Source organism: Oncorhynchus masou, unplaced genomic scaffold, assembly GCF_036934945.1.
Source record: "Oncorhynchus masou masou isolate Uvic2021 unplaced genomic scaffold, UVic_Omas_1.1 unplaced_scaffold_1486, whole genome shotgun sequence".
Lineage (NCBI taxonomy): Eukaryota > Metazoa > Chordata > Actinopteri > Salmoniformes > Salmonidae > Oncorhynchus > Oncorhynchus masou.
In genome coordinates this window covers 87,194-113,176 of record NW_027004860.1, presented here as the reverse complement: position 1 = coordinate 113,176, position 25,983 = coordinate 87,194, and the positions used below count along the sequence as shown (strand labels likewise).

General features: G+C 39.7%; 1 long non-coding RNA gene across 1 annotated transcript; it reads left to right on the top strand.

The window, feature by feature from the left end:
- Positions 1-10,842: 10,842 nt before the first annotated feature.
- LOC135531011 (uncharacterized) lies at positions 10,843-20,235 on the top strand. Its single transcript, XR_010453938.1, has 3 exons — positions 10,843-11,008; positions 11,414-11,456; positions 20,195-20,235. It is a non-coding gene; the product is annotated as an uncharacterized LOC135531011 (long non-coding RNA).
- The last annotated feature ends 5,748 nt before the right edge of the window (positions 20,236-25,983 follow it).

Genomic DNA, 25,983 nt, shown 5'->3' with positions numbered 1-25,983 from the left:
GGCGGTTTTTGTGCAGCTTCTACTTCCTTACTTCCTTGCTGAGCGGACTTTCAGGTTATGTCTATATAGGACTATTTTTACTCTGGTAAAGAGATACTTTTGTACCTGTTTCCTCCAGCATCTTCACAAGGTCCTTTGCTGTTGTTCTGGGATTGATTTGCACTTTTCGCACCAAAGTACATTTATTACTAGGAGACAGAACGTGTCTCCTTCCTGAGCGGTATGACGGCTGCGTGGTCCCATGGGTCCCATGGTGTTTAAACTTGCATACTATTGTTTTGTACAGATGAACGTGGTACCTTCAGGCATTTAGATATTACTCCCAAGGACAAACGAGACTTGCGGAAGTCTACAACTAGTTTTCTGAGGTCTTGGCTGATTTCTTTTGATTTTCCCAAGATGTCAAGCAAAGAGGCCCTGAGTTTGAAGTTTGGCTTTGAAATACATCCACAGGTACACCTCCTATTGACTCAAATTATGTAAATTTGCCTATCAGAAGCTTCAAAAGCCATGTCATCATTTTCTAGAATTTTCCTAGCTGTTTAAAGGCACAGTCAAACTAGTGTATGTAAACTTCTGACCCATTGGAATTGTGATACAGTGAATTATAAGTGAAATAATCTGTCTGTAAACAATTTTTGGAAAAATTACTTGTGTCATGCACAAAGTAGATGTCTTACCTGACTGGCCAAAACTATAGTTTGTTAATAATAAGACATTTGTGGAGTTGTTGAAAAATGAGTTTTAATGACTTGTGGAGAACTATTCACTCAAACACTTCTCAGATACCAGAGCTTGTGAATTCAATTATACTTGTATTGCAGAGAGCAACAAAGCCGAGCACCTCCATGGAAGAACTGCCTCCTCATTCTTAGTGCTTGGCTTTTATAAATGTTTATCTAATGATGTCATCACCCCATTTGCTTTGTTACATAGTTTCCATTCTCTTATTGGCTCAGATTTTGGGGCATAGATTATGTTGGTGGCATGACATGGATACCCATAAGCTAATGTTCCTGTCCAAAGGTCTTTACAAGTTCAGACCTACATTATCAATGTATGCTTAATTTATATGGGTGTCCAGTAGCCTTCACAAGATCAGACATGGCCCAGACCAGTCACGTCTTGTTGGTTTACCTTGCCTCATCTACACAGATTCTGCTTACGCTCTGTTTTTTACATGTCCAATGGTCAATTCCATGTTGATCCAGTACACTCACATTGGTTCAGCCTTCATTCTGCTGACACATGTCTAATATTTCAACTTTTATTGATTATTCTTTCTATTTCAAAGGGAACAGTATAGGTTACTGAGAACCATCACATGACTGGAAAATATCCAACAACTTCCGACTTCAACTGTATATGATGTTTACATATTATATACAGCTGGAGCTGTGACCCTGGAGAGACCTGTTTATATATTATATACAGCTGGAGCTGTGATCCTGGAGAGCCCTGTTTATGTATGATGTTTATATATTATATACAGCTGGAGCTGTGATCCTGGAGAGACCTGTTTATATATTATATACAGCTGGAGCTGTGATCCTGGAGAGACCTGTTTATATATGATGTTTATATATTATATACAGCTGGAGCTGTGACCCTGGAGAGACCTGTTTATATATGATGTTTATATATTATATACAGCTGGAGCTGTGATCCTGGAGAGACCTGTTTATATATGATGTTTATATATTATATACAGCTGGAGCTGTGATCCTGGAGAGCCCTGTTTATATATGATGTTTATATATTATATACAGCTGGAGCTGTGATCCTGGAGAGCCCTGTTTATATATGATGTTTATATATTATATACAGCTGGAGCTGTGAACCTGGAGAGCCCTGTTTATATATGATGTTTATATATTATATACAGCTGGAGCTGTGACCCTGGAGAGACCTGTTTATATATTATATACAGCTGTTGCTGTGATCCTGGAGAGACCTGTTTATATATGATGTTTATATATTATATACAGCTGGAGCTGTGATCCTGGAGAGACCTGTTTATATATGATGTTTATATATTATATACAGCTGGCGCTGTGATCCTGGAGAGACCTGTTTATATATTATATACCTGGAGCTGTTTATGTTTATATGATGTTTATATATTATATACAGCTGGAGCTGTGATCCTGGAGAGACCTGTTTATATATGATGTTTATATATTATATACAGCTGGAGCTGTGATCCTGGAGAGACCTGTTTATATGATGTTTATATATTATATACAGCTGGATGTGATCCTGGAGAGCCCTGTTTATATATGATGTTTATATATTATATACAGCTGTTGCTGTGATCCTGGAGAGCCCTGTTTAGATGTTTATATATTATATACAGCTGGAGCTGTGATCCTGGAGAGACCTGTTTATATATGATGTTTATATATTATATACAGCTGGGAATGTGATCCTGGAGAGACCTGTTTATATATTATATACAGCTGGGGCTGTGATCTGGAGAGACCTGTTTATATATGATGTTCATATATTATATACAGCTGGTGCTGTGATCCTGGAGAGACCTGTTTATATATGATGTTTATATATTATATACAGCTGGAGCTGTGATCCTGGAGAGCCCTGTTTATATATGATGTTTATATATTATATACAGCTGGAGCTGTGATCCTGGAGAGACCTGTTTATATATGATGTTTATATATTATATACAGCTGGTGCTGTGATCCTGGAGAGCCCTGTTTATATATGATATTTATATATTATATACAGCTGGAGCTGTGATCCTGGAGAGCCCTGTTTATATATGATGTTTATATATTATATACAGCTGGAGCTGTGATCCTGGAGAGCCCTGTTTATATATGATGTTTATATATTATATACAGCTGGATCTGTGACCCTGGAGAGACCTGTTTATATATTATATACAGCTGTTGCTGTGATCCTGGAGAGACCTGTTTATATATGATGTTTATATATTATATACAGCTGGAGCTGTGATCCTGGAGAGACCTGTTTATATATGATGTTTATATATTATATACAGCTGGCGCTGTGTTCCTGGAGAGACCTGTTTATATATTATATACAGCTGGAGCTGTGATCCTGGAGAGCCCTGTTTATATATGATGTTTATATATTATATACAGCTGGGGCTGTGATCCTGGAGAGCCCTGTTTATATATGATGTTTATATATTATATACAGCTGGCGCTGTGTTCCTGGAGAGACCTGTTTATATATGATGTTTATATATTATATACAGCTGGAGCTGTGATCCTGGAGAGCCCTGTTTATATATGATGTTTATATATTATATACAGCTGGCGCTGTGTTCCTGGAGAGACCTGTTTATATATGATGTTTATATATTATATACAGCTGGCGCTGTGTTCCTGGAGAGACCTGTTTATATATGATGTTTATATATTATATACAGCTGGAGCTGTGATCCTGGAGAGCCCTGTTTATATATGATGTTTATATATTATATACAGCTGGCGCTGTGTTCCTGGAGAGACCTGTTTATATATGATGTTTATATATTATATACAGCTGGAGCTGTGATCCTGGAGAGCCCTGTTTATATATGATGTTTATATATTATATACAGCTGGAGCTGTGATCCTGGAGAGCCCTGTTTATATATGATGTTTATATATTATATACAGATGGAGCTGGATCCTGGAGATCCCTGTTTATATATGATGTTTATATATTATATACAGCTGGAGCTGTGATCCTGGAGAGCCCTGCCCTTCCTGTGACTGAGGGAGATTCTGTGACTCTGCGCTGCAGATATCAGGGAACTCCCTCTGACCTCACAGCTGTTTTCTACAAAGATGGATCCCTCATCAGGGCTGAGTCTTCAGGAGAGATAACCATCCCTGCATTATCCAAGTCAGATGAAGGACTCTACAAGTGTTCCAGCTCGAAAGGAGAATCACCAGAGAGCTGGATGACTGTGACAGGTGAGAAGATGAGAAACCTTGACATTCAGATTATTTGGTTGTTCTTTACATTGTTAAATTTGAGACGTTATATTCATAATCATTTGTGTTCTTGTAATCTCGCTTGGTCATTAGACGCAATACATACAGTACCATTCAAAAGTTTGGACACACCTACTCATTCAAGAATTTTTCTTATTTATTTTTTTTTACAATTTTCTACATTGTAGAATAATAGTGAAGACATCACAATTATGAAATAACACATATGGAATCATGTAGTAACCAAACAAGTGTTAAACAAATCAAAATATACTTCATATTTGAGATTCTTTAAAGTAGCCTTTATGATAGCTTGGCACACATTATTAAGGCCTGGTTCACTCTGTCTGCTCGGGAACAGTTGATGTTGAGATGTGTCTGTTACATGACCTCTGTGAAGCATTTATTTGGAATGCAATCTGAGGTGCATTTAATTGTCGATTTCTGAGTCTGGTAACTAATAAATCCTCTGCAGCAGAGGAAACTCTGTCTTCCTTTCCTGTGATGGTCCTCAGTTTCATCATTGATGGTTTTTGCGACTCCACATGAAGAAACTTTCAAATAAATTTTTTTCAAAAAAAAAAATTTCCAGATTTGACCTTCATAACTGACCTTAAAGTAATAACTGTCGTTTCTCTTTGCTTATCCTGTTTGGGATATTGGGCAAAATTATTCCTCACTGAACTTCTGGAGAGAGTTTGCTGCACTGAAAGTAAAGGGGCTGAATAATTTTGCACGCCCAATTTTTCAGTTTTTGATTTGTTAAAAAAGTTTGAAATATCCAATAAATGTCGTTCCACTTCATGATTGTGTCCCACTTGTTGTTGATTCTTCACAAAAAAAGACACAAAAAAATACAGTTTTATATCTTTATGTTTGAAGCCTGAAATGTGGCAAACGGTCGCAAAGTTCAAGGGGGCCGAATACTTTCGCAAGGCACTGTAGCAGGCAACAACCTGAGAAAAATCCAACCAGGAATTGGGAAATTGTAGTTTTGTAGTTTTAATTTCAGCCTCTATCTATTATCCAGTGTCTCTGGGGTCAAATTACACTTCCCAGGGCTTCCAGCAGATGTCAACAGTCTTTAGAAGTTAGTAGTTGTTTCCAGATTTATATTGAGAAAGGGAGTTGAGTAAGACCAGTCGGTGGCTCACTAGAGGACAATGATGTTTATCTCTGGGGCATGCGGGTGTGCCGGTCGTTCCTTTTCCTCTGTCATGGAAACGCTACGGTTGAAATATTATTACATATTTATGATGAAACGACCCTAAGGATTGATTGAAAACATCGTTTACATGTTTTTACGAACTGTAATGGAGCTTTTTTTTAACCTTTCGTCTAGATAATGGTAACGTGCTTTTGAATTAGTGTACTAAACGCGCAAACAAAACGGAGTTATTGGGACTTTATCGATGGACTTTATCGAACAAAACAAACATTTCTTGGGAGTCTTGCGAGTGCATTCTGACAAGGATAAGCAAAGGTAAGATTTATAACTTTTGTTGACTCCACAACTTGGCGGGTAACTGTAGAGCTTTGATGGCCGATCGCTATACTCAGAATTTTGAATAATGTGTTTTCGCCGGAAAGCTATTTTGAAATCTGACAAAGCGTTTGCATTAGAAAGAAGTTTATCTTTAATTCTATATAAAACAATTGTATCTTTCATCAACGTATATGATGAGTATATCTGTAAATTGATGTGGCTCTGTGCAAATTCACCGGATGTTTTGGAGGCAAAGCCTTACTGAAAATAACGCGCCAAATGTAAAATAAGATTTTTTAAAGGTTTTTGGAAAATAAAAATATGAACTTGATCATACAAAACATTCATGTATTGTGTAACATGTTGTCCCGGGAGTGTTATCTGATGAAGAATATCAAAGGTTAGTGATTCATTTTATTTCTGCTTTTTGTGACTCCTCTCTTTGGTTGGAAAATTGCTGCATGCTTTCTGTGACTAGCTGTTGAGGGGTTCGTTCCCAGACAGGTGATTTGAGCTGTTTTTGACATAATATGGACTTTGTCTTTTACCAAATAGGGCTTTTCTCTATACCAAACCTATCTTGTCACAACACAACTGATTGGCTCAAACGCACTATGAAGAGGAATTCCACAAATTCACTTCTAATAAGGCACCCCTGTTAATTGCAATGCATTCCAGGTGACTACCTAATGATGCTGGTTAAGAGAATGCCACGAGTGTGAAAAAACTGTAATCAAGGCAAAGCGTGGGTTCTTTGAAGAATCTCAAATATAAAATATATTTGATTTGTTTAACACTTTTGTAGTTACTCCATGATTCCATATGTTTTATTTCATAGTTTTTATTCTACAATGTAGAAATAGTAAAAATAAATAAAAACCCTTGAATGAGTAGGTGTGTCCAAACTTTTGAATGGTACTGTATGTTTAAGATTATATTATTCTGATTGATTATAACTATTTACTGTTGTTTCCTCTGGTGTTTTTCAAGCTGGGGGCTCTACCCCATCCTCCTCCCTCCCCCCCTCTCTCCTCCTCCCTCTGTCTGTCTCTGGGTTGGTGGCTGCTCTCTCCATCTCTCTGATCATTCTACTGGTCCTGTTCTGCAAGAGGAACAAAGATGGAGCAGCTGAACCCAGAGATGTTACGTATGCTGACGTGAGAATCATACAGGAACCAGAACCCAGGAGAAGGAGAGGTGTACACACACGCACACACACACACACACACACACACACACACACACACAGTACAGTGTCTTTATGTCTTCAACCCGTTGTCTCGTCTCCTCCAGAGAAGTCTCCAGGAGCAGATCCAGTCTACTCTGCAGTGAAGACCTCCAACACCACAGGTACTGTAGTGCTGTATAACACTATAACACCACAGGTACTGTACTACTGTATAACACTATAACACCACAGGTACTGTACTACTGTATAACACTATAACACCACAGGTACTGTAGTACTGTATGACACTATAACACCACAGGTACTGTACTACTGTATAACACTAACACACAGGTACTGTAATACTGTATAACACTATAACACCACAGGTACTGTAATACTGTATAACACTATAACACTATAACAGGTACTGTAGAACTGTATAACCTTATAACACCACAGGTACTGTAATACTGTATAACCCTATAACACCACAGGCACTGTAATACTGTATGACACTATAACACCACGTACTGTAATACTGTATGACACTATAACACCACAGGTACTGTAATACTGTATAACACTATAACACCACGTACTGTAATACTGTATGACACTATAACACCACAGGTACTGTACTACTGTATAACACTAACACCACAGGTACTGTAATACTGTATAACACCCCAGGTACTGTAGTACTGTATAACACTATAACACCACAGGTACTGTAGTACTGTATAAAACTATAACACCACAGGTACTGTAATACTGTATAACACTATAACACCACAGGTACTGTAATACTGTATAACACTATAACACCACAGGTACTGTAATACTGTATAACACTATAACACCACAGGTACTGTAATACTGTATAACACTATAACACCACAGGTACTGTAATATTGTATAACACCACAGGTACTGTAATACTGTATAACACTATAACACCACAGGTACTGTAATACTGTATAACACCACAGGTACTGTAATACTGTATAACACTCCTTCATACAGCTGGACAAGTCTGTGTCAATGTGACTGTCCTCTCTCAGCTGGTCCAGTCTGTGTTAATGTGACTATCCTCTCTCAGCTGGTCCAGTCTGTGTTAAATCCACTCTCTCTCCTGTGTTTAGTTCCATTGTGGATCTGGTCCAATCTGTGTTAATATCCTCTCTCTCTCTCCTGTGTTTAGTTCCAGGTTGATCCGGTCCAGTCTGTGTTAATATCCTCTCTCTCTCCTGTGTTTAGTTCCAGGTGGATCTGGTCCAGTCTGTGTTAATATCATCTCTCTCTCTCCTGTGTTTAGTTCCAGGTGGATCTGTTCCAGTCTGTGTTAATATCCACTCTCTCTCCTGTGTTTAGTTCCAGGTTGATCCGGTCCAGTCCGTGTTAATATCTTCTCTCTCTCCTGTGTTTAGTTCCAGGTGGATCTGTTCCAGTCTGTTAATATCCTCTCTCTCTCCTGTGTTTAGTTCCAGGTGGATCTGGTCCAGTCTGTGTTAATATCTTCTCTCTCTCCTGTGTTTAGTTCCAGGTGGATCCGGTCCAGTCTGTATTAATATCCTCTCTCTCTCACCTGTGTTTAGTTCCAGGTGGATCTGGTCCAGTCTGTGTTGATATCCTCTCTCTCTCTCTTGTGTTTAGTTCCAGGTGGATCTGGTCCACTCTGTGTTAAAACCTCTTGAAACTCCCCATCCCGGATGCGGGATCGTGACTAAAGCCTCAGGCTCATTAGCATAACGCAACGTTAACGATTTCTGAAAATCGCAAATAAAATGAAAATAATGAGCCTGCTCTCAAGCTTAGCCTTTTCTTAACAACACTGTCATCTCAGATTTTCAAAATATGCTTTTGAACCATAGCAATTGACTAATTTGTGTAAGAGTATGCTAAGCTAGCTTAGCATTTTGAGTAGCATTTAGCACGCAACATTTTCACAAAATCCAGATAACCAAATAAATAAAATCATTTACCTTTGAAGAGCTTTGGATGTTTTCAATGAGGAGACTCTCAGTTACATACCAAATGCGCAGTTTTTCCTGAAAGCGTCTGTGTGTAGGAGAAATCGCTCCGTTTTGTACATCACATTTGGCTACCGAAACGAACCGAAAATTCAGTTACCTACAACGTCAAACTTTTTCCGAATTAACTCCATAATATCGACCGAAACGTGGCAAATGTTGTTTGGAATCAATCCTCAAGGTGTTTTTTCACATATCTCTTCATTGATATATCGTTCGTGGAAGCCTGCATTCTCCTCTGAATTCTGTGGAAAAATACTTGCAGCTGACTTTTGTGCACCAATTTCGGCGCAGGACACCGGGCGGACACCTGGTAAATGTGGTTTCTTATGGTCAATCTTCCAATGATATGCCTACAAATACGTCACAATGCTGCAGACACCTTGGGGAAACGACAGAAAGGGCAGACTTACTCCTCTCGCATTCACAGCCATATAAGGAGACAATGGAAAACAGAGCCTCAAAAATCCTGCTCATTTCCTGGATGCCGTCTCATCTTGGTTTTGCCTGAAGCTCACGTTCTAGGGCACGCACAGAGAATATCTTTGCAGTTCTGGACACGTCAGAGTGTTTTCTTTTCAAAGCTACCAATTATATGCATAGTCGAGCATCTTTTTGTGACAAGATATCTTGTTTAAAACGGGAACGTTTTTCATCCAAAAATGAAATTGCGCCCCTAGAGTTTCAACAGGTTAATATCCTCTCTCTCTCCTGTGTTTAGTTCCAGGTGGATCTGGTCCAGTCTGTGTTAATATCCTCTCTCTCTCCTGTGTTTAGTTCCAGGTGGATCTGGTCCAGGTGATGTGACCTATGCTGACATCAACCACACTGATAAGAGACAACACAACAGGAGGAGAGGTAGGAAGAAGGGAGAGACCATCAACACTCCCCTCATCTTTCTGGAGTAAATCATATGACCATCAACACTCCCCTCATCTTTCTGGAGTAAATCATATGACCATCAACACTCCCCTCATCTTTCTGGAGTAAATCATATGTATTTACTGTGTTTTTAACAATAGTTGTATGTATCTCACGAGTTGTGACCTGTTTATGTGTTTCTTTCAGAGAACGTTGTTCCAGACCCCGTCTACTCAGCAGTGAAGACAGACAGACAGAGATACAGGTCAGTAGGTCGTTCCAGACCCTGTCTACTCAGCAGTGAAGACAGACGGAGAGACAGGTCAGTAGGTCGTTCCAGACCCTGTCTACTCAGCAGTGAAGACAGACAGAGATACAGGTCAGAAGGTCGTTCCAGACCCTGTCTACTCAGCAGTGAAGACAGACAGACAGGTCAGTAGGTCGTTCCAGACCCTGTCTACTCAGCAGTGAAGACAGACAGAGAGACAGGTCAGTAGGTCGTTCCAGACCCTGTCTACTCAGCAGTGAAGACAGACAGAGAGACAGGTCAGTAGGTCGTTCCAGACCCTGTCTACTCAGCAGTGAAGACAGACAGAGATACAGGTCAGTAGGTCGTTCCAGACCCTGTCTACTCAGCAGTGAAGACAGACAGAGAGACAGGTCAGTAGGTCGTTCCAGACCCTGTCTACTCAGCAGTGAAGACAGACAGAGAGACAGGTCAGTAGGTCGTTCCAGACCCTGTCTACTCAGCAGTGAAGACAGACAGAGAGACAGGTCAGTAGGTCGTTCCAGACCCTGTCTACTCAGCAGTGAAGACAGACAGACAGAGATACAGGTCAGAAGGTCGTTCCAGACCCTGTCTACTCAGCAGTGAAGACAGACAGAGAGACAGGTCAGTAGGTCGTTCCAGACCCTGTCTACTCAGCAGTGAAGACAGACAGACAGAGATACAGGTCAGTAGGTCGTTACAGACCCTGTCTACTCAGCAGTGAAGACAGACAGACAGAGATACAGGTCAGTAGGTCGTTCCAGACCCTGTCTACTCAGCAGTGAAGACAGACAGACAGAGATACAGGTCAGTAGGTCGTTCCAGACCCTGTCTACTCAGCAGTGAAGACAGACAGACAGAGATACAGGTCAGTAGGTCGTTCCAGACCCTGTCTACTCAGCAGTGAAGACAGACAGAGATACAGGTCAGTAGGTCAGACCCTGTCTACTCAGCAGTGAAGACAGACAGACAGAGATACAGGTCAGAAGGTCGTTCCAGACCCTGTCTACTCAGCAGTGAAGACAGACAGACAGAGATACAGGTCAGTAGGTCGTTCCAGACCCTGTCTACTCAGCAGTGAAGACAGACAGAGATACAGGTCAGTAGGTCGTTCCAGACCCTGTCTACTCAGCAGTGAAGACAGACAGACAGAGATACAGGTCAGAAGGTCGTTCCAGACCCTGTCTACTCAGCAGTGAAGACAGACAGACAGAGATACAGGTCAGTAGGTCGTTCCAGACCCTGTCTACTCAGCAGTGCAGACAGACAGACAGGTCAGGCTCAATGATGATGATGAAAAGTAGAGATCACGGCAGCCATTTTGTGCCAGAGGGCTCAGCAAGACCCATTTAGTTTCTGTGCATAATGTAGAGAATCATTGTACCATCAAAACCACTGTGAAATATATTTTCTAGAACCAAAAATATTGTTGTTTCAGCTGTTTCTGAAAAGGCAACAACAAAACATAAGAGAACGTACATCACATAGACCAGATCCACTGCTACTAAGACATGCTTTAACTTTTTAATTACAGATCTATAAGAGACATTTCTACGTGCATTTTGTCAGGTCGCCACAAAAATAACATATTGCCAGTTTAACTAATTAAACCTATGTGTCCTATAGGTAGAGCTGTATCTGGATCCAGGGAAGTAATGTACAGACTGAGGTAGGTCCAGATCACTGTATCACTAACCCTAATGTACAGACTGAGGTAGGTCCAGATCTCTGTATCACTAACCCTAATGTACAGACTGAGGTAGGTCCAGATCACTATCACTAACCCTAATGTACAGACTGAGGTAGGTCCAGATCACTGTATCACTAACCCTAATGTTCAGACTGAGGTAGGTCCAGATCACTGTATCACTAACCCTAATGTACAGGCTGAGGTAGGTCCAGATCACTGTATCACTAACCCTAATGTACAGACTGAGGTAGGTCCAGATCACTGTATCACTAACCCTAATGGACAGACTGAGGTAGGTCCAGATCACTGTATCACTAACCCTAATGTACAGACTGAGGTAGGTCCAGATCACTGTATCACTAACCCTAATGTACAGACTGAGGTAGGTCCAAATCACTGTATCACTAACCCTAATGTACAGACTGAGGTAGGTCCAGATCACTGTATCACTAACCCTAATGTACAGACTGAGGTAGGTCCAGATCACTGTATCACTAACCCTAATGTACAGACTGAGGTAGGTCCAGATCACTGTATCACTAACCCTAATGTACAGACTGAGGTAGGTCCAGATCACTGTATCACTAACCCTAATGTACAGACTGAGGTAGGTCCAGATCACTGTATCACTAACCCTAATGTACAGACTGAGGTAGGTCCAGATCACTGTATCACTAACCCTAATGTACAGACTGAGGTAGGTCCAGATCACTGTATCACTAACCCTAATGTACAGACTGAGGTAGGTCCAGATCACTGTATCACTAACCCTAATGTACAGACTGAGGTAGGTCCAGATCACTGTATCACTAACCCTAATGTACAGACTGAGGTAGGTCCAGATCACAGTATCACTAACCCTAATGGACAGACTGAGGTAGGTCCAGATCACTGTATCACTAACCCTAATGTACAGACTGAGGTAGGTCCAGATCACTGTATCACTAACCCTAATGTACAGACTGAGGTAGGTCCAGATCACTGTATCACTAACCCTAATGTACAGACTGAGGTAGGTCCAGATCACTGTATCACTAACCCTAATGTACAGACTGAGGTAGGTCCAGATCACTGTATCACTAACCCTAATGTATAGACTGAGGTAGGTCCAGATCACTGTATCACTAACCCTAATGTTCAGACTGATGTAGGTCCAGATCACTGTATCACTAACCCTAATGTACAGACTGAGGTAGGTCCAGATCACTGTATCACTAACCCTAATGTACAGACTGAGGTAGGTCCAGATCACTGTATCACTAACCCTAATGTACAGACTGAGGTAGGTCCAGATCACTATCACTAACCCTAATGTACAGACTGAGGTAGGTCCAGATCACTGTATCACTAACCCTAATGTACAGACTGAGGTAGGTCCAGATCACTGTATCACTAACCCTAATGTACAGACTGAGGTAGGTCCAGATCACTGTATCACTAACCCTAATGTACAGACTGAGGTAGGTCCAGATCACTGTATCACTAACCCTAATGTACAGACTGAGGTAGGTCCAGATCACTGTATCACTAACCCTAATGTACAGACTGAGGTAGGTCCAGATCACTGTATCACTAACCCTAATGTACAGACTGAGGTAGGTCCAGATCACTGTATCACTAACCCTAATGTACAGACTGAGGTAGGTCCAGATCACTGTATCACTAAACCTAATGTACAGACTGAGGTAGGTCCAGATCACTGTATCACTAACCCTAATGTACAGGCTGAGGTCAAACAAATCAAATTGAATACAACCTTACAGTGAAATGCTTATGAGTTCCTATCTGACAGTGCAGTTTCAATAAAATACAGAAAGAATATGAGATAAAAGTAACAAGTAATTAAAGAGTAGCAGTAAAAAAAAATACAATATTTACAAGGCTGTACAGAGTCAATGTTTAGTTGAGGTAGGATGTACATTTGAATCGGAAGTTGCAGCTATTTTAGTCTGAATGGGAATGTACAGTTGTAGTCGGAGGTTACACTTAGGTTGGAGTCATTATGGAGTCGTTATGGCTTTAAAGCTTCTGATAGGCTAATTAACATAATTTGAGTCAAAATGACTAATGATGATAAATACAATCCACCTGTATGTAATCAAGTCTCCGTATAAATGCACCTGCACTGTGATAGTCTCAGAGGTCCGTTTAAAAGCGCGGAGAGCATCACGAAGAACAAGGAACAAGGTGTTGTGTGGTGTTGTGTGGTGTTGTGTGTGAGAGTGAGAGTGAGGTGAGAGTGAGAGTGAGAGTGAGAGTGATGTACAGACTGAGAGTAGGTCCAGATCAGTGTAGACTAAGAGAGTAATGTAGAGGCTGAGAGAGTGTGAGAAATCAAAGTGTGAATAGAGAGAGTACAGTGAAGAGATGAGAGAGAGAGAGAAGAAAATAGAGAAAGAATATGAGAGAGAAAAGTAACAAGAATTAAGAGAGAGTAAGAAAAGAGAATATTTACAAGAGAGAGAGAGAGAGAGAGAGAGAGAGAGAGAGGTGTAATTTGTACAGAACATTTCAGACACGGAATGCAACACAATTTGCTTCACAGGAAAAAAATACATATCTATGGAAATGTAAAATAAAATATTTACTACACAACAAAGACAATAGGATAAAAAAAAATATTAAGTTAACAATTCAATTAAAACTGAATGACTTAAAAGTACCGTAAGGAAAAGCATATTTTTTTAAATATGTCCACAGTTTCAGCTCCCCTCAGGTTCTCTGGCAGATATGCAATTAAAAACTGTTTTGAATGCTCTCTCATTGCTAATGGCCTTGTTATATATGATGCTCTCTCATTTCTAATGGCCTTGTTATATATGATGCTCTCTCAGAATATCATGCTGGACCATCATAATGCAACTTTGACTTCATCCACTTCCTCTCTACAGTTTCTCTTTAATTGATTAGTTTCCTCACTCATCAAGGGACTGTCCGTTTGGATGTGTCCTTTTTCAACTTTACTGGATCTATGGCATCAATGGTTGCCCTTAATTTACTATTAAAGATCAACTTAATCACCACAAGAGGAAGGCAGAACAGGTGGTGGAATATTGTTCAGCCACTCAATTAAATATGTTCTTAATAATGGGCTCAGTATTACCCTGTTATGGGCAACAAGGTAGTATGAATCCCCAGTGGTGATCAGAGATAAAGCAACATCAACAATAGAGGATATGTCAATAGAAAACCCCTTGGTAATAACCAGGTCCAGAGTATGGCTGTGGTTATGGGTGGGCCCAGTAGAAAGCCCCTTGGTAATAACCCGGTCCAGAGTATGGCTGTGGTTATATATGGGCCCAGTAGAAAGCCCTTGGTAATAACCAGGTCCAGAGTATGGCTGTGGTTATGGGTGGGCCCAGTAAATGCCCCTTGGTAATAACCAGGTCCAGAGTATGGCTGTGGTTATGGGTGGGCCCAGTAGAAAGGGACCCTTGGTAATAACCAGGTCCAGAGTATGGCTGTGGGTTATGGGTGGGCCCAGTAGAATGCCCCTTGGTAATAACCAGGTCCAGAGTATGGCAGAACAGGTGGTTATGGGTGGGCCCAGTAGAAAGCCCTTGGTAATAACCAGGTCCAGAGTATGGCTGTGGTTATGGGTGGGCCCAGTAGTAAATCCCCAGTGGTGATAACCAGGTCCAGAGTATGGCTGTGGATATGTCAATAGAAAACCCCTTGGTAATAACCAGGTCCAGAGTATGGCTGTGGTTATGGGTGGGCCCAGTAGAATGCCCCTTGGTAATAACCAGGTCCAGAGTATGGCTGTGGTTATGGATGGGCCCAGTAGAAAGCCCCTTGGTAATAACCAGGTCCAGAGTATGGCTGTGGTTATGGATGGGCCCAGTAGAATGCCCTTGGTAATAACCAGGTCCAGAGTATGGCTGTGGTTATGGGTGGGCCCAGTAGAAAGGCCCTTGGTAATAACCAGGTCCAGAGTATGGCTGTGGTTATGGGTGGGCCCAGTAGAATGCCCCTTGGTAATAACCAGGTCCAGAGTATGGCTGTGGTTATGGATGGGCCCAGTAGAAATTGGTAATAACCAGGTCCAGAGTATGGCTGTGGTTATGGATGGGCCCAGCAACATGTTGGATAAAGTCCATAGAGCTAAAATGATTCAGAAATTAATTGGCCTTGGAGTCAGTCTCTTTGTCAACACGAATGTTAAAATCGCCCAACAACAATGATTATATAATAGATCTCAAGGATAGTAGACAATAGTTCAGTGAAATCAGTAAAGAATGTGGGCTATAGAGTGTTATGGCCAACACTGGTGGTTGACATTTAAACGGTATAACATGATGCTCTGGTCTGGTGGCTGACATTTAAACAGTATAACATGATGCTCTGGTTTGGTGGCTGACATTTAAACAGTATGACATGATGCTCTGGTTTGACATTTAAACAGTATAACATGATGCTCTGGTCAGGTGGCTGACATTTAAACAGTATGACATGATGCTCTGGTTTGGTGGCTGACATTTAAACAGTATAACATGATGCTCTGGTCAGGTGGCTGACATTTAAACAGTATAACATGATGCTCTGGTCTGGTGGCTGACATTTAAACAGTATAACATGATGCTCTGGTTTGGTGGCTGACATTTAAACAGTATGACATGATGCTCTGGTTTGGTGGCTGACATTTAAACAGTATAACATGATGCTCTGGTCAGGTGGCTGACATTTAAACAGTATAACATGATGCTCTGGTCTGGTGGCTGACATTTAAACAGTATAACATGATGCTCTGGTTTGGTGGCTGACATTTAAACAGTATAACATGATGCTCTGGTCAGGTGGCTGACATTTAAACAGTATGACATGATGCTCTGGTCTGGTGGCTGACATTTAAACAGTATAACATGATGCTCTGGTCAGGTGGCTGACATTTAAACAGTATAACATGATGCTGTGGTGGCTGACATTTAAACAGTACAACATGATGCTCTGGTCTGGTGGCTGACATTTAAACAGTATAACATGATGCTCTGGTCTGGTGGCTGACATTTAAACAGTATAACATGATGCTCTGGTCTGGTGGCTGACATTTAAACAGTATAACATGATGCTCTGGTCTGGTGGCTGACATTTAAACAGTATAACATGATGCTCAAAAGACTCAGTCATCAAGCAGTCATCAAGTTACAACTGACAGCATTAAAAATAGAGGTCTCCCCGCCCACCACACCGATATACATAGAGACTTATCAGAGCAGGAGATCTGTGGCTGTTTGAGGTTAGAGCTATATGTGAACAACATCTCCCACACCCCCTCCGCACATATATACATATAGCTACAGACATTTTACATGTATTTTTTTAATGTTTTGGTCATTTAGCGACTTACAGTAGACAATCTTTTAGCAGACTCTCTAGTCCAGAGAGACTTACAGTAGACAATATTTTAGCAGACTCTCTAGTCCAGAGAGTCATTTAGCAGACTCTCTAGTCCAGAGAGTCATTTAGCAGACTCTCTAGTCCAGAGAGTCATTTAGCAGACTCTCTAGTCCAGAGAGACTTACAGTAGACAATCTTTTAGCAGACTCTCTTGTCCAGAGAGTCATTTAGCAGACTCTCTAGTCCAGAGAGACTTACAGTAGACAGTCGTTTAGCAGACTCTCTAGTCCAGAGAGTCATTTAGCAGACTCTCTAGTCCAGAGAGTCATTTAGCAGACTCTCTAGTCCAGAGAGAGACTTAGTCAGTCATTTAGACAGTCCAGAGAGACTTACAGTAGACAATCTTTTAGCAGACTAGTCCAGAGAGACTTACAGTAGACAGTCGTTTAGCAGACTCTCTCATTTAGTCTCTAGTCCAGAGAGACTTACAGTAGACAGTCGTTTAGCAGACTCTCTAGTCCAGAGAGTCATTTAGCAGACTCTCTAGTCCAGAGAGTCATTTAGCAGACTCTCTAGTCCAGAGAGTCATTTAGCAGACGCTCTAGTCCAGAGAGACTTACAGTAGACAGTCGTTTAGCAGACGCTCTAGTCCAGAGAGTCATTTAGCAGACTCTCTAGTCCAGAGAGTCATTTAGCAGACGCTCTTGTCCAAAAATACTTACTGTGTAGTGAGCGGATACAGAGAGGGAGATCCGCACAGACACACACACAGAGAGACCCACATAGACCCCCCAACATATACACAAACGCACAAACGCACAATCATGCACATCCCTCTTCTTCCCTTTGTTGACTGTTGCTGCTATTTTAGTCTGAATGGGAACGTTCAGTTGTTGTCGGAAGTTACACTTAGGTTGGAGTCATTAAAACTCGTTTTTCAACCACTCCACAAATTTCTTGTTAACAAGCTATAGTTTTGGCAAGTCCGTTAGGACATCTACTTTGTGCATGACACAAGTACTTTTTCCAACAAATGTTTACAGACAGATTATTTCACTTATAATTTCCTGTATCACAATTCCAGTGGGTCAGAAGTTTACTTACACTAAGTTGACTGTGCTTTAAACAGCTTGTTGAATTACAGAAAATTATGTTATGGCTTTAGAAGCTTCTGATAGGCTAATCGACATCATTTGAGTCAATTGGAGGTGTACCTGTGGATGTATTTCAAGGCCTACCTTCAAACTCAGTGCCTCTTTGCTTGACATCATGTGAAAATCAAAAGAAATCAGCTAAGACCTCATAAATAAATTGAAGACATCCACAAGTCTAGTTCATCCTTTTTTTGCAATTTTCAAACACCTGAAGGTACCACGTTCATTTGTACAAACAATAGTACGCAAGTATAAACACCATGGGACCACCCAGCCGTCATACTGCTCAGGAAGGAGATGTGTTCTGTCTCCTAGAGATGAATGTACTTTGGTGCAAAAAGTGCAAATCAATCCCAGAACAACATCACAGGACCTTGTGAAGTTGCTGGAGGAAACCGGTGCAAAAATATCTGTATCTGTCACGTTCTGACCTTCATGTCCTTTGTTTTGTATTTATTTAGTATGGTCAGGGCATGAGTTGGGTGGGCAGTCTGTTTGATTTTCTATGATTTGGGATTTCTATGTTTCGGCCTAGTATGGTTCTCAATCAGAGGCAAGTGTCATTAGTTGTCTCTGATTGAGAATCATACTTAGGTAGCCTGGGTTGCACTGTTTGTTTGTGGGTGATTGTGGGTGATTGTGGGTGATTGTCTTCAGATGAAGAGGAGGACGACCGTGACCTGAAAGGCCGCTCAGCAAGGAAGAAGCCACTGCTCCAAAACAGCCATAAAAATGCCAGACTACAGTTTGCAACTGCACATGGGGACAAAGATTGTACTTTTTTGACAAATGTCCTCTATTCTGATGAAACAAAAATAGAACTGTTTGGCCATAATGACCATCGTTATGTCTGGAGAAAAAATGGGGAGGAGGCTTGCAAGCCGAAGAACTCCATCCCAACCATGAAGCACGGGGGTGGCAGCATCATGTTGTGAGGGTGCTTTGCTGCAGGAGAGACTGGTGCACTTCACAAAGTAGATGGCATCATGAGGCTGGAAAATGATGTGGATATATTGAAGCAACATCTCAAGACATCAGTCAGGAAGTTAAAGCTTGGTCGCAAATGGGTCTTCCAAATGGACAATGACCCCAAGCATACGTCCAACGTTGTGGCAAAATGGCTTAAGGACAACAAAGTCAAAGTATTGGAGTGGCCATCACAAAGCCCTGACCTCAATCCTACAGAAAATATGTGGGCAGAACTGAAAAAGTGTGTGCGAGCAAGGAGGCCTACAAACCTGACTCAGTTACACCAGCTCTGTCAGTAGGAATTCACTCAACTTATTGTGGAAGCTTGTGGAAAGCTACCTGAAACGTTTGACCCAAGTTAAACAATTTAAACAACCAAATACTAATTGAGTGTATGTAAACTTCTGACGCACTGGGAATGTGATGAATGAAATAACAGCTGAAATAAATCACTCTCTCTACTATTATTCTGACATTTCACATTCTTAAAATAAAGTGGTGATCCTAACTGACCTAAGAATTTTTACTAGCATTAAATGTCAGGAATTGTGAAAAACTGAATTTAAATGTTTTTGGCGAAAGTGTATGTATACTTCCGACTTCAACTGTACATATTAGTAAAAATAGAGGCTGTTCAGAGCAGGAGATCTGTGGCTGTTTGAGATTAGAGCTATTTGTGAACAACATCTCCCACACCCCCTTCGCAAATATATACATATAGCTACAACCTCAATCAGCCATAGATCTTCTGCTCTGATACGTCTCTATGTGAACAACATCACCCACACGCCCTCCCCTTTGTTGACTGCTGCAGCAGGGTCTATTTTAGTCTCCATGGGAACCAACATATTCTGTGTGATGTACATTCAGAGTTCTAAACACTTAAAACACCAGTCAAATACCTGGTTGAATCAGTCATTATAATTAGGCCTTATGTTGGGGTGGTGTAATGAATTATCTAACTACACATTAAACACTGAGACCTGTTGGGGTGTATAAAAGTATCTAACTACACATTAAACACTGAGACCTGTTGGGGTGTATACATGTATCTAACTACACATTAAACACTGAGACCTGTTGGGGTCTATAACTATCCCAGTGGTGTTGGAGGTCTTCACTGTAGTAAATCAGCTCCTCTGTCCCTCACTCATCTCTCACATCTCTCTTTACCTAGTGACCCTGTTCATCAGAACCTGTTGGGGTATTCACTGTATAGACTGGATCAGCTCCTCTGTCCCTCACTCATCTACCTAGTGACCCTGTTCATCAGAACGTCATGGTGGATGGAAAGAGATCTCTCTTCAAAACAACCACAACCCTGTCATCCATCTCTTTTCTTCTCCTTTCTCTTATCTTCTCTCTCCTCCTTCCTTTTCACACCAACGGACTTATCTTTAGACACTGCAGCCTTGACTGTCATCAACAACATCAGCAACAGAGAGGTGTGAAGTTTCCACAACAGAGTTAGAGTCAGTTTATCATGAGAACATACAGACACCACTGACTGGAACCAGCTGACAGTATCAGTTGTAAAAGCTTCATTACTACAAACAGAAGGAAGGTTGTAGTGTTGTGTCCATGATGAATGATGTAAAGACTTCATTACTACTAACAGAAGGAAAGTTGTAGTGTTGTGTCCATGATGAATCATGTGAAGGCTTCATTACTACAAACAGAAGGAAAGTTGTAGTGTTATGTCCATGATGAATGATGTAAAGGCTTCAATGTGTTTAATGTTCTAATTGTTAATGTAAAATTGGAAATTGCATTTTACTATAATGTCATTGTGTGTTTATCTTGAGCAACACCAGTTTATGGTGCCAACTTGCCAAATAAAGCTTCCAAGGCCTGGAGGTTCTATGTGTTGTATCCTGATATGTCCACTAGATGGCAGTGCTCCATGTGTTGTATCCTGATCTGTCCACTAGATGGCAGTGCTCCACGTGTCCACTCAATGGCAATGTTCCATGTGTTGTATCCTGATTTGTCCACTAGATGGCACCAGATGTCTCTATTATATTATGACATACCAGCTAAATCTACTGTCTCTACTATATTATGACAGAACAGCTAGATCTACAGTCTTGATTATATTATGACAGACCAGCTAGATCTACTGTCTCATTATATTATGACATACCAGCTAAATCTACTGTCTCTATTATATTATGACAGAACAGCTAGATCTACAGTCTTGATTATATTATGACAGACCAGCTGGATCTACTGTCTCTATTATATTATGACAGACCAGCTATATCTACTGTCTCTATTATATTATGGCTCACTCTATTGTCTCTATTTTATTATGATGGACCAGCTAGATCTACTGTCTCTATTATATTATCACAGAACAGCTAGATCTACAGTCTCGATTATAGTATGACAGACCAGCTAGATCTACTGTCTCTATTATATTATGACATACCAGCTAAATCTACTGTCTCTATTATATTATGACAGAACAGCTAGATCTACAGTCTTGATTATATTATGACAGACCAGCTGGATCTACTGTCTCTATTATATTATGACAGACCAGCTATATCTACTGTCTCTATTATATTATGGCATACCGACTAGATCTTTTGTCTCTATTTTATTATGATGGACCAGCTAGATCTACTGTCTCTATTATATTATGACATACCAGCTAAATCTACTGTCTCTATTATATTATGACAGAACAGCTAGATCTACAGTCTGGATTATATTATGACAGACCAGCTAGATCTACTGTCTCTATTATATTATGGCATACCGACTAGATCTATTGTCTCTATTTTATTATGATGGACCAGCTATATCTACTGTCTCTATTATATTATGACAGAACAGCTAGATCTACAGTCTGGATTATATTATGACAGACCAGCTAGATCTACTGTCTCTATTATATTATGGCATACCGACTAGATCTATTGTCTCTATTTTATTATGATGGACCAGCTAGATCTACTGTCTCTATTATATTATCACAGAACAGCTAGATCTACAGTCTCGATTATAGTATGACAGACCAGCTAGATCTACTGTCTCTATTATATTATGACATACCAGCTAAATCTACTGTCTCTATTATATTATGACAGAACAGCTAGATCTACAGTCTTGATTATATTATGACAGACCAGCTAGATCTACCGTCTCTATTATATTATGACAGTATGACAGAACAGCTAGATCTACAGTCTTGATTATATTATGACAGACCAGCTAGATCTACTGTCTCTATTATATTATGACAGACCAGCTAGATCTACAGTCTTTATTATTTTATGGCATACCAACTAGATCTATTGTCTCTATTATATTATGACAGACCAGCTAGATCTACAGTCTTGATTATATTATGACAGACCAGCTAGATCTACTGTCTCTATTATATTATGACAGACCAGCTAGATCTACAGTCTTGATTATATTATGACAGACCAGCTAGATCTACTGTCTCTATTATATTATGACATACCAGCTAAATCTACTGTCTCTATTATATTATGACAGACCAGCTATATCTACTGTCTCTATTATATTATGGCATACCGACTAGATCTATTGTCTCTATTTTATTATGATGGACCAGCTATATCAACTGTCTCGATTATATTATAACAGAACAGATAGATCTACAGTCTTGATTATATTATGACAGATCAGCAAGATCTACTGTCTCTATTATATTATGACAGAACATCTATATCTACTGTCTCTATTACATTATGGCAGACCAACTAGATCTACTGTCTCTATTATATTATGACATACCAGCTAAATCTACTGTCTCTATTATATTATGACAGACCAGCTAGATCTACTGTCTCTATTAAATTATGATAGACCAGCTAGATCTACTGTCTCTATTATATTATGACAGACCAGCTAGATCTAATGTCTCTATTATATTATGACAGACCAGCTAGATCTACTGTCTCTATTATATTATGACAGACCAGCTAGATCTACTGTCTCTATTATATTATGACAAACCAGCTAGATCTACTGTCTCTATTATATTATGGCATACCGACTAGATCTATTGTCTCTATTTTATTATGATGGACCAGCTAGATCTACTGTCTCTATTAAATTATGATAGACCAGCTGGATCTACTGTCTCTATTATATTATGACAGACCAGCTAGATCTACTGTCTCTATTATATTATGGCATACCGACTAGATCTATTGTCTCTATTTTATTATGATGGACCAGCTAGATCTACTGTCTCTATTATATTATCACAGAACAGCTAGATCTACAGTCTCGATTATAGTATGACAGACCAGCTAGATCTACTGTCTCTATTAAATTATGACATACCAGCTAAATCTACTGTCTCTATTATATTATGACAGAACAGCTAGATCTACAGTCTTGATTATATTATGACAGACCAGCTAGATCTACTGTCTCTATTATATTATGACAGAACAGCTAGATCTACAGTCTTGATTATATTATGACAGACCAGCTAGATCTACTGTCTCTATTATATTATGACAGACCAGCTAAATCTACTGTCTCGATTATAGTATGACAGACCAGCTAGATCTGTCTCTATTACATTATGGCAGACCAACTAGATCTATTGTCTCATTAAATTTTGACAGACCAGCTAGATCTACTGTCTCGATTATATTATGACAGACCAGCAGGATCTACTGTCGCTATTATATTATGACAGATCAGCTAGATCTACTGTCTCTATTATATTATGACAGACCAGCTATATCTACTGTCTCTATTATATTATGGCAGACCAACTAGATCTATTGTCTCTATTAAATTATGACAGACCAGCTAGATCTACCTTCTCGATTATATTATGACAGACCAGCTAGATCTACTGTCTCTATAAAATTATGATAGACCAGCTGGATCTACTGTCTCTATTTTATTATGACAGACCAGCTATATCTACTGTCTCTATTATATTATTGCATACCGACTAGATCTATTGTCTCTATTTTATTATGATGGACCAGCTAGATCTACTGTCTCTATTATATTATGACAGACCACAGCTACTGTCTCTAGATCTGACAGACCAGCAGGATCTACTGTCGCTATTATATTATGACAGACCAGCTAGATCTACTGTCTCTATTATATTATGACAGACCAGCTATATCTACTGTCTCTATTATATTATGGCAGACCAACTAGATCTATTGTCTCTATTAAATTATGACAGACCAGCTATCTACCTTCTCGATGACAGACCAGCTAGATCTACTGTCTCTATTATATTATGATCAGTCTCCATTATATTATGACAGACCAGCTATCTACTGTCTCTATTATATTATGACAGACCAGCTAGATCTACTGTCTCTATTATATTATGACAGACCAGCTATATCTACTGTCTCTATTATATTATGACAGACCAGCTAGACCTACTGTCTCTATAAAATTATGATAGACCAGCTGGATCTACTGTCTCTATTATATTATGACAGACCAGCTATATCTACTGTCTCTATTATATTATTCCATACCGACTAGATCTATTGTCTCTATTATATTATGACATACCAGCTATATCTACTGTCTCTATTATATTATCACAGACCAACTAGATCTATTGTCTCTATTAAATTATGACAGACCAGCTAGATCCACTGTCTCGATTGTATTATGACAGACCAGCTAAATCTACTGTCTCTATTATATTATGACAGACCAGCATGATCTACTGTCTCTATTATATTATGACAGACCAGCTAAATCTACTGTCTCTATTATATTATGACAGACCAGCTATATCTACTGTCTCTATTATATTATGACAGACCAACTAGATCTATTGTCTCTATTAAATTATGACAGACCAGCTAGATCTACCTTCTCGATTATATTATGACAGACCAGCTAGATCTACTGTCTCTATTAAATATGATATGGATCTACTGTCTCATTATATTATGACAGACCAGCTATATCTACTGTCTCTATTATATTATGGCAGACCAACTAGATCTATTGTCTCTATTAAATTATGACAGACCAGCTAGATCTCTCGATTATATTATGACAGACCAGCTAGATCTACTGTCTCTATAAAATTATGATACCCCAGCTGGATCTACTGTCTCCAATATATTATGACAGACCAGCTATATCTACTGTCTCTATTATATTATTGCATACCGACTAGATCTATTGTCTCTATTTTATTATGATGGACCAGCTATATCTACTGTCTCTATTATATTATGACAGAACAGCTAGATCTACAGTCTTGATTATATTATGACAGATCAGCAAGATCTACTGTCTCTATTATATTATGACAGAACATCTATATCTACTGTCTCTATTACATTATGGCGCACCAACTAGATCTACTGTCTCGATTATATTATGACAGACCAGCTAGATCTACTGTCTCGATTATATTATGACAAACCAGCTAGATCTACTGTCTCTATTAAATTATGATAGACCAGCTGGATCTACTGTCTCTATTATATTATGACAGACCAGCTAGATCTACTGTCTCTTATATTATGACAGACCAGCTAGATCTACTGTCTCGATATATTATGACAGACCAGCTAGATCTACTGTCTCTATTATATTATGACAGACCAGCTATATCTACTGTCTCTATTATATTATGGCATACCGACTAGATCTATTGTCTCTATTTTATTATGATGGACCAGCTAGATCTACTGTCTCTATTATATTATCACAGAACAGCTAGATCTACAGTCTCGATTATAGTATGACAGACCAGCTAGATCTACTGTCTCTATAAAATTATGACATACCAGCGAAATCTACTGTCTCTATTATATTATGACAGAACAGCTAGATCTACAGTCTTGATTATATTATGACAGACCAGCTAGATCTACTGTCTCTATTATATTATGACAGAACAGCTAGATCTACAGTCTTGATTATATTATGACAGACCAGCTAGATCTACTGTCTCTATTATATTATGACAGACCAGCTAAATCTACTGTCTCTTATAGTATGACAGACCAGCTAGATCTTCTGTATCTATTATATTATGACATACCAGC